At 23.8% G+C, this 10,491-nt stretch overlaps 1 protein-coding gene across 2 annotated transcripts in view; it reads right to left on the bottom strand.

Moving 5' to 3' along the window:
- LOC107068197 (cytochrome c oxidase assembly factor 5) overlaps positions 1-10,491 on the bottom strand; it is an 84,532-nt gene that overhangs the window by 47,151 nt on the left and 26,890 nt on the right. The gene's annotated exons all lie outside the window — the stretch shown is intronic.

Genomic DNA, 10,491 nt, shown 5'->3' with positions numbered 1-10,491 from the left:
AACATATTTGTTGATTTAAATGACACAAAGAAGAAGCTGATTATTTTTCATATATGCATTCTGTTTTTTTTTTTTTTTTTTATTTGTTTTAAAATATGTATTAATTGTTATAAATATTTGTGCATGAAGAATAATATGAAGAGAAAAGAAATTTATTGCTAAAAAAAAAAAAAAAAAAAAAAAATAATCAGCTTATTATTGTTAATTAATAATAAAGTATAAAGAATAATTCGTGAAAAGTTTATTTCGTAATGAAAAAAAAAAAAAAAAGAAAAAAAGAAAAAAGAACAAAAATTGTGTTTCTTTTACAATAAGAAAAAAAAAAAAGAAAAAAAAAGAAAAAAAAACTGATCAATAAATACATACTAACAGCAACACAACATAATAATGATAATAAATAGGAATGACTATCGTTTATATAAGATAAATATATTAAATGTAAATGATGTGTGTGTTATAAATTTGAAAGATAATCATCTATTGTATTGACTAAGCAAACGATTTATTTACATATATAATTATTGCATTTGCCGCACCCAACTAATTTGTAAGAGAAAAATAATCAATATAGTAGTGAAATAAAAACAAAAAGGATAATAATAATAATAATAAAAAAAAAAAATTAATTAAAGCAAATTTATACGAACGAAGAAATTGTTTAATAGAAATGTTGGATTCTCTTTTTTTTTGTTCATGATAATAATAATAAAGATATTATAAATTTATTATATACCAATTAAATTATGTAATATTATATTGAGATACATACATTTGTTCTTATTACTGTGCATTTGAATTAAATATATATATATATAAATATTTAAACATTTATAATTATAAATAGATACTTTGTTATGTTATAATATAATATTGTTGTGTTAAATGTTATAATAATATTAATTATAAAATTCCCCAAAAAATTAAAATTAATTAAATTAAATTAAATTAAAAATAAATTTCTATTATATATTATAATAAAAAAAAATGATAAAAGAGTATTTAGAATATTTTATTTTATTTTATATAAATATATTATTAATATATTACAATAATTAAATAAATTTATATAATAATATTTAAAATATTTTTTATTTTATTTTATTTAAAAATATTATTTTATAATAATATAATATATTAATATATAAATATAATTTTATATTGTATAATACACTTCCACACACTTCCATTATATTGTATAATATATTATATATATTTAATATTTTAATGTTATATATTATTATATATATATATTTAGAACATTTTATTTTATTTTGTTTTTTTATTTATAAATATTATTATTATATATTATATTAATATAAATAATTTTTTTTTTTATAATAATATTTAGAATATTTTATTTTATATTATTTTTAAATATTATAATACTAATAATTAATTTTATATAATATTATAGTATATTTAATATTATAATTTTTTCATAACAATATTTAGAATATTTATATTGTTATTATTATTTATAAATATTATTAATATATTATAAATATTTAACATTATAATTTTACATATTAATATTTAAAACAATTTATTCTATTATTTTTTTTTTTTAATTACTATCCACTACAATATATTGTTCATAAAAATACAAAAAATTAAAACAAGATACTAATGGAAGAAAATCATTAATTATCAAAACTTATGAGGAAATGATTTACGAGCTTATAAGTTGAACTTTAAAAGAAAAAAGAAAAAAAAAAAAAAGAAAAAACTAAAAGAAAGGTCATGTTATGGGGTGAAGTGGGGTGTAATCGTGATGTAGTAGGGGTGAAGGGAGACTTTTAAAAAAGTCTCTCAAGTCTCATCCCATTTTTTTTCTTTTTTCTTCCTTTCTTTCTTTCTTTCTTTTTTTTTTTGTCTTGTTCATCACACGACTGTGCAACGAAGGTATAAATAATTTAGGTTTTTTAAACACGAGACCCACTGGGAAAAAAAATTCTTTTGGACTTTCTTAAGAACACGCTCAAAGTAACGTGGCCTGAAAAACGTACTAGAATGATTCAAGGTCCGCTTAATTGAACATGCTAATCCCACTCTACTGAAAAGACCCTTTTTTCTTCCTTTTTTTTTTCTTTCTTTTTTTTTTTTTTCTTCTCTTACGAATGAAATGTTAAAAACCACCGAGGACCGATTATTGTTCCTATTTCAAATGATTTTTATTTTTCCTTTTTTTCTTTTTTTTTCATAGGATCATTCGAATTTTTTTTGTTTTTTTTTTTTTTTAGTTTGTTTAAATTTGGTCCTTTCTTCTCTCTTCATTTTTTATTTTACATAATTAATAATACGAAATTATAAATATACAGATTTAAATTATTAATAAATTATATTAAAGTCGTATCAATGTTTTAATTAATTAATTAATTAATTAATTAATTAATTAAATAATGATTTATATTTAAATTAAAAACCTCACGATTTTATTTGTTTAATTTTGGTCTTGTTTTTTTTTTTTTTTTTTTTTTTCATAGAGTGATTCGAAATCTTTTTATGTTTTTTTTTTTATTTTTTTTTTCTCAACTTTTTTCCTCTCTTTTTCATTTTTTATTTTACATAATTAATAATACGAAATTATAAATATATAGATTTAAATCATTATTAAATTATATTAAAGTCGTATCAATGTTTCAATTAATTAATTAATTTATTAATCAATTATTGATTTATTTAAATTATAAACTACGTTTTTTATTTTTTTTTTATTTTCTTTCCCCTTTCTATTCTTTAATATTAAAAAAAAAAAAAAAAAACAAAAAAAGAAAGATAAAACACAGAGTATATTCATCTCGTGGCAAATAAAAGAAAAGAAAAAAAAAAAAAAATAGGACGAGTGTTTTATCCAGTACAATCGATAAATCAAATTAATCTTTTAAATCCTAAGCTATTTTATTTTTTTTTATTTTACGAATGTTGAAAGAATCAGATACTTTATTTATCGGTTAACTGAAAACACAATACAGTTTATTTAAAAAATTTATTATTTTTATATATATATACTTTTTTTTCTGTTATTAGATTAATAATTGTTTCAAATAAATTATATTTATTATTTTTTATTATCTATCATTTCTTTATATACACGTGATTAGAAAAATATCTAATTAATGTTAATTAAATATCAAATATATATTTTAAACGATTAACGTTTAAACCTAAAATCAAAGTTTGAAACAAAGTTGAACAAAATTGTTTTTCAAATTATTTAAAAAATAAAAAAATAAAAAAAAATAAATACCTAAGAAAAATCGTAATATATCATCATTCTCATCATCATCATCATCATCATCATCATTATCATCATCATCATCTTATTGTTTCGATGTTTAAAACATGACAAATTAAAAATGATAGGTTTGAAATAAAAATGAACGATGAATTTAAAACAATAGGGTGAAATAGACGTAGGTATTTCTGTTCATTCTTCTCTTCTTCTATTCTTTTCTTTTTTTTTTTTTTCTTTCCTTTATTAATACGAGAAATGACAAAAGGAAAACTTGACAGACAGACAGACAGACAGACAAAAAACAGAAATGACAGAAAAATGTATATATATACATTAACATCTTTCTAAGAAGAAGACAAGAAAAGAAAACCATCGAATGACAAGTACACATTAAAAATAAAAAAAATAACATGTGTGCAGATCACACGTGTTAGAAGTGAAATATCAGGTGTAGGATAATTATAGGGGGGGGGGTTTATTTGTTATAATATTATTATTATAATATTGTTACCACATTCAGAAATTATTTTACGTTTTATTGACATATAATACATAATATATTATTCAGTAAGCAAGTTTTCAATTTGAAGAAATGAGTTGCTTATAGTAACTAAACACTTCTCTGCGTGCACGAAATGCACGAACGCGTTCCGACGAATTCTTTCAAATTTCTCTAATATTTTCTTTCTGCAGTTTTTCACGACACTGTTGGGCGTTAATTTTCGGTCAAATGACACTTGAATCACAAGTTCTCAATTTGAATAAATAAGATGAGTTACTTATAGTAACTAAAATATGTATGGTAACTATACACTTCTCTGCGTGCACGAAATGCACGAACGCGTTCTGACGAATTCTTTGAAATTTCTCTAATATTTTCTTTCTGCAAATTTTCACGACACTGTTGGGCGTTAATTTTCGGTCGAGGGACACTTGAATCACAATTTACAATATTTAATTGCGAATCATCTGAATAGAAAATAAAAAATAATGTTACAAAAGTGATCTATTGCGATTATGCTTGTCTAGTATGAGTAGAAAGGATTAAAAAAGGAATATATTGATTGGATGCAATTTAATGACTTAAAATGATCGTTTTCACTATTTCTAATAGTGAACTCATTACTATCCCCATTAAAGATATTATTCTTTACATTTAATAATGCTTTCGTAACGAGCCTCATAAAAGAGTCTCTTAAAAGCATATCACAATAGATCACTTTTGTAACATTATTTTTTATTTTCTATTCAGATGATTCGCAATTAAATATTGTAAATTGTGATTCAAGTGTCTCTCGACCGAAAATTAACGTCGAACAGTGTCGTGAAAATCTGCAGAAAGAAAATATTACAGAAATTTGAAAGAATTCGTCGTAACGCGTTCGTGCATTTCGTGCACACAGAGAAGTGTATAGTTACCATACATATTTTAGTTACTATAAGCAACTCATCTTATTTATTCAAATTGAGAATTTGTGATTTAAGTGTTTCTCGAACGAAAATTAACGACGAACAGTGTCGTGAAAATCTGTAGAAAGAAAATATTAGAGAAATTTGAAAGAATTCGTCGGAACGCGTTCGTGCATTTCGTGCACGCAGAGAAGTGTTTAGTTACTATAAGCAACTCATCTCATTTCTTCAAATTGAGAACTTGCTTACTGTGTAATATGTTATGTATTATATGTCAAAAAAACGTATACTAATTTTTGAATGTGGTAACAATATTATAATAATAATATTATAACAAATAAACCCCCCTCCCCCGCCTACAATTATCCTACACCTGATATTCTGCATTCATCTCATTATCTCGAAACTTAGTTTTATGAAGGTTTCACTTCTAACACGTGTGATCTGCACACATGTTTATTATTTTTTCTCTTCCTATTTAGTATTGGTGCCGTCTTATAGACGCCTGCCGCTCTTTTACATCGCCGCCTAATGCTCCGTTACATCGTTACCTTCCGCTCCGTTACATTTTTTCAAATCACACCCATTCTAAGGAAGTTTTCACTTCAAAAAATAAAATAAAAAAAAAGGAATAAAATACCAAAAAGAGGAATGACACGAAAAAAAAAAAAAAAAAAAAAAAAAAAAAAGAGGGTTTAAGCCTTCTGTAAAAGGGGTACGTTTTACCACATAACCGGGCATTCTGCCACCGACTGCAGATACATTGCGACATAGAAACCGAGGGCTGCTTATAGTGTAGGGGAAGTTGGTACTATGACGCGGAAGGGGGGATGGGGGGGGGTGAGGAGAGGATAGAGGGATGGCTAGCACGAAAATAGGGGGATGAAATGCGCCGCGACGCGCTGCGGCGTACCGGGGTGGGAGGTGAAAGGTGCGGGAGAGAAACCCAGAGAGGTTTGAATTTCTACTCGGCATCCGCAGCATCCCTTCCCCTCCTTTCCCTTTCCCTTTCCCTTTTCCTTCTCACTCACTGTATTCGATAGTATGATATAAAATGAGAAAGAAAATATATACATATATGTATATATGTGTTTTAGTTGAATAAAATGAAACAGAATGAGAAAGAAAACGTTCATTCTGATTCGCTTTACTCTTACCCCCACTCCTTCTATCATTGCCCCCACTCTTTGTCTTTCTTTCTTCCGTTTCTTTTTTCTTCATTCTATCTCTTGCACGCGTTTCCCCCCCCCCCTCATCCCACCCCTTTCTCTTCTCTACTAGTTTTTCTTATTTCTCTTTCTTCACTTCTCATTTTCTTTTCCAATTTGTATCATTTCATTGTTATTTCATATGAATTAGGTTTATTTATTTCACACTCACTTTTGATTATTATAGATTACGTGAAAAATCATCCCTTTATTTCATTTAATATTTAAGTATCCTTTACTCCTATCATTGGATGTTCTATCTCTGTCAGATGTATCCCTACCCCTTGACTCTCTATCTCACTCCCTCTTTTGAATTTCTCCTCACACTTACAGAGAGAATGTGTGTGTGTGTGTGTGTGAGAGAGAGTAGTGGTCCAGTACAGCATCGAACCGTGCACCGGAACGGTCGTTCTCTCCACGTTAACCCTTTACCGTGTGGATGAGCACGTTGGTTGTACGTAACCTGTAATCCGTGAAACTTGTCAAATATTTTTTTCACATATAATCCCCTCCATCATCACCACCACCACCACCTCCCCTCTTACTCATATTTTCTTCCTTTTTTTGTTTGCGTAATTTTTGTTTTGTTTTTTTTTTTGAGGTTAGAACGGGTGATTAATATTTTAATATTGTTTGACCAATGAACGTGTCGTTTCAACGTGTGAAATTTATCGTACGGCGATTGTTATTGGTTGTAATAGTGCGGTATTTAAATATGGTGTTTAGGCTCAATTTTAAAATGGCTGTCTTTTTTTTGTGAAATATTGTTACTATTATTATTTATTATTATGAGATACAGTTGAAATATATTTTTGTTTTAATTCATTTTCTTTTTTGAGTTCCTTCTTTTTCTTCTGCTTTTGTATTTTTTAGTTTTTTTTTTTTTTTTTATTGGGAAAAGGGTTCAATTTTTTTTTTCCGTCCACGTGACCCGAACCCTGGAGATTGGACAGACGAGAAAAGAAATTTTGTTGCATTTTTATTTATTTATTTTTGTTTGTCCGAAGCATTTTTTTGGACGGTGCAAATCGATTCGTTGCAAGCTACACTATATATATATATATATGTATATATATATATACAGGGTATTTTCAGGGAATTTTAATAGTGCATGTAAAACATAAATACTGTAAATTGTTATTTATTCTTTTTTTTTCAATTAAAATTTTCCATAATGAAATGGAGTTTGTTAAACGTTCATTCGAAACTGGCTTTTATTCCATTTTTGTTTATATTCCAAACAAACCATATATACATATATTTTTCTTTTGTCTGTATTTTTAAAAAGAGTTTTATTGGTTGCATAAAAAAAAAAGAAAAAATGTTGTAAATCCTGTAATCGAAATGCCCTGTAGCTATAAAACCATTTTTTTTAATTTTTGCATGAACAATTTTGTGTTGGAATGAAAACGATATTTGTTTTTTTTTTTTTATTATTTTTCATCTTTTTATTCATTCGTTGTCCACGTGGTCTGTGAACACACACACACACACACACACACACACACAGACATTATCATTAAGAATCGAATAGTTAAACAGTATATATAGTGTTCATTAATTATTTCATTCAGTTTATCTGTAAACACGAAGCTAATGCTAATAAAATGTTAATTTAAAATGACGTCAATCGGAACAAAAAACATTCGTTCGTATATTTAAATAAATTCTAAATGAATATATGGGTGTGTTTTGTTTATGTTCAAGAATTCTTTCTTAATGTATATATTTATTAATATTGTTATATAAAAAATATTCAATAATGATATGAGCAATAAAAAGAATTAACAAACATTTATATTACAAGTTGACAAAATTATTCGTAAATTATATAATATTCGTCGAATATTTTTTGTAAATAATTTTTTTTTTTTTTTTTATAGTTAATTATACTACTTATATCAAATTATTTTGTTGAAAAATAAATACAAATATGTTTCAATTATTAATTCAATAATTAATATTTTGCATTGCAAAAAAACATGTTTTATTATTTTCTTGTGGTTGGAAATTAAAATGTGTTTTTTTTTTTTTTTAATAAGAAATTTTTCATTTGAGGGAATTTTTAAATTTAATAAAAGTAAATTTATTAATTAATTTCTTATCTAATAAAATTTATTATATAATTAAAAAAATTAAAATGTTATAATAATGAATTGAAAAAATAAAATAATTCATTATAATTGTATTAAATTTAATAATAAATTAAAAATGAATAAATTAAAATGTAATAATAATAAATTAAAAATAAATAAATCAATTAGAATTGTATTAAATTTAATAATAAATTAAAAATAAAAATAATTAAATTAATTAAAATTGTATATTAAATTTAATAATAATAATAAATTAAAAATCAATAAATTAAAATGTAATAATAATAAATTAAAAATAAATAAATCAATTAGAATTGTATTAAATTTAATAATAAATTAAAAATAAAAATAATTAAATTAATTAAAATTGTATATTAAATTTAATAATAATAATAAATTAAAAATCAATAAATTAATTAAAATTGTATTAAATGTAATAATAATAATAAATTAAAAATGAATAATAATTAATTAAAAATTTAATATAAATATAATTAATAAATAAAATTGAAATATATTTTACCTTATATTTTACAAAAAAAAAAAAAAATTTGTTAATAATTATTAAAAAAAAAAAAAAAAAAAACATTAAACCACGATATTCATTGTTTCAATTTTTCATGATAATGCATTAAAACGTTTTCAAAGAATAATTAGACTAATGCATTGTTTAAATTTGGACACTTGTAACTGAAAATATACTTTTGATTAACTATTAGACGAGTATTCGAAAACTGAGCCAAGAAAATTTCTATTTGATGAACGATAAAACCATTTTCAGTGCCATTTACTTGGAACTCGTACCATTTGGTAAACAGCTGTTGGCTTGCATATCCTCCTCACCATTTATGGTTTATGTTTCGTACCATACAAAGGTCGGTGATACGATGATAGTGCGTTTACACGAAGCAACAAAATGTTTACGATCTCTCTCTCTCTCTCTCTTTCTCTATCTTTATCTCATTTTATTCTTTTCGGGTTTTTTCCACAATATTTCTGACGTTATGACGTTACCTTCGTTATCGATAAATGCATCTTACACTGAAGTATACTCATAATTTGTAAAAGCCACTCGATTCTGACATTGTTCACATGTGTATCGTATCACACAATGTTCTTTTTTATTTATTTTTTTTTTTTTTTAATCACAAAACCCGAATATTACACGAATTTGAAGATAACATTTTTTTTTCGAGGTTATGAAAGAATAACGCGTTTTTTTTTATAGTGTTTTTTTTTCCTTCACATAATGTTTTAAATATTATTTCATGTCAAAATATGTATTTTTAATCTTAACTATTTTTTTTTATATAAAATATATTGGATTAAATTATTTCAAATGAAATACTACTAGAAATAATATAACAATTATTAAGATAATTAAAATATTTGATTTTTCAAAAATAACACGGATATTGTCAAATGACAAATAAATAATAATAAATTACACAAATAAATTAATTAAAATTTATTAATTATAAATAAAATTATTAAATATATATTTTAATAATGAAAATTATTATAAGTATTAAAAATACTTGAATGTATAATATTAAATAATTAATTAATCAAATTATTGAAAATAAAAAAAAATTAATTAAAACTGTATTATATTTAATAATAAATTAAAATTTAATAATAATAATAATAAGTAGTAGTAGTATTAATTTAACTTAAAACTAAAAAATTATAATTAAAAATATTTCAAATTGTATTTTTTACAGCTCAAAAATCCAACATATAGCACGAAATTTTGTTTCGTAATTATACAGAAATACATTATACAGGATAAAAATAAAAAAAAATATCGATTAATAATTAAAAATTATTTTAAAAATATTAAATATTATAAATAATATTAAACAAAATATATATTACATATTATATTTCTATATAACCAAAAAAAAAAAAAAAAAAAATTAAAATTAAATCCAAACAAATTTCAATATGTCGGTACGTGACACTAGTCAGTTCAAAGTTTAAATAATACGACAAAAGTATGAAAAAAAAAAAGAACATTTTAAATTCTGTAAAAAGAAGAAGAAAAAAAGGAAAAGAAAAAGAATAGAAATTTTACAGACACAACCAAAACCACTTTCCTCAATCCATCTTACAAAACCATGTTCGACCTCTTTCTCCTTGTCGCAAGCTCCAAGCGAAAATCTTTCCATCTTTTCTTACTCCACTGATATGAGAGAAAGAAAGAAAGAAAGAAAGAGAGATTTAGACACACAGAGGGAATGATCTTCTTCGGTTCTTCTCAAAAAGCAAAAAAAAAAAAAAAAAAAAAAAATGAAAGAAAGAAACGGTCGATGACACGCAGAAGAATCGTTCCCATTTTCTTTTACGAGGACAATAATGTCTTTCTTCTTTTCTCAAAATACATATTAAAAAAATAATAGAACCAAAAAAAAAAAAAAATGTCCCCGCCATTTTGTCTGAATTTTTTTGTTTTCAATTTCTTTTTCCCCTTTTTCTAACCTCACAGTGTGCTTGTTGACCGAACTTGGGAACGAGCGGAGTCTAGAAAATGATAGAAAGG

Source organism: Polistes dominula, unplaced genomic scaffold (genome assembly GCF_049000335.1).
Source record: "Polistes dominula isolate Pdom_NZ unplaced genomic scaffold, Pdom_raw_medaka contig_15, whole genome shotgun sequence".
In the NCBI taxonomy this organism is placed as follows: domain Eukaryota; kingdom Metazoa; phylum Arthropoda; class Insecta; order Hymenoptera; family Vespidae; genus Polistes; species Polistes dominula.
Note: the sequence above shows the minus strand (reverse complement) of the source record. Positions and strands in the feature narration are given on the sequence as shown.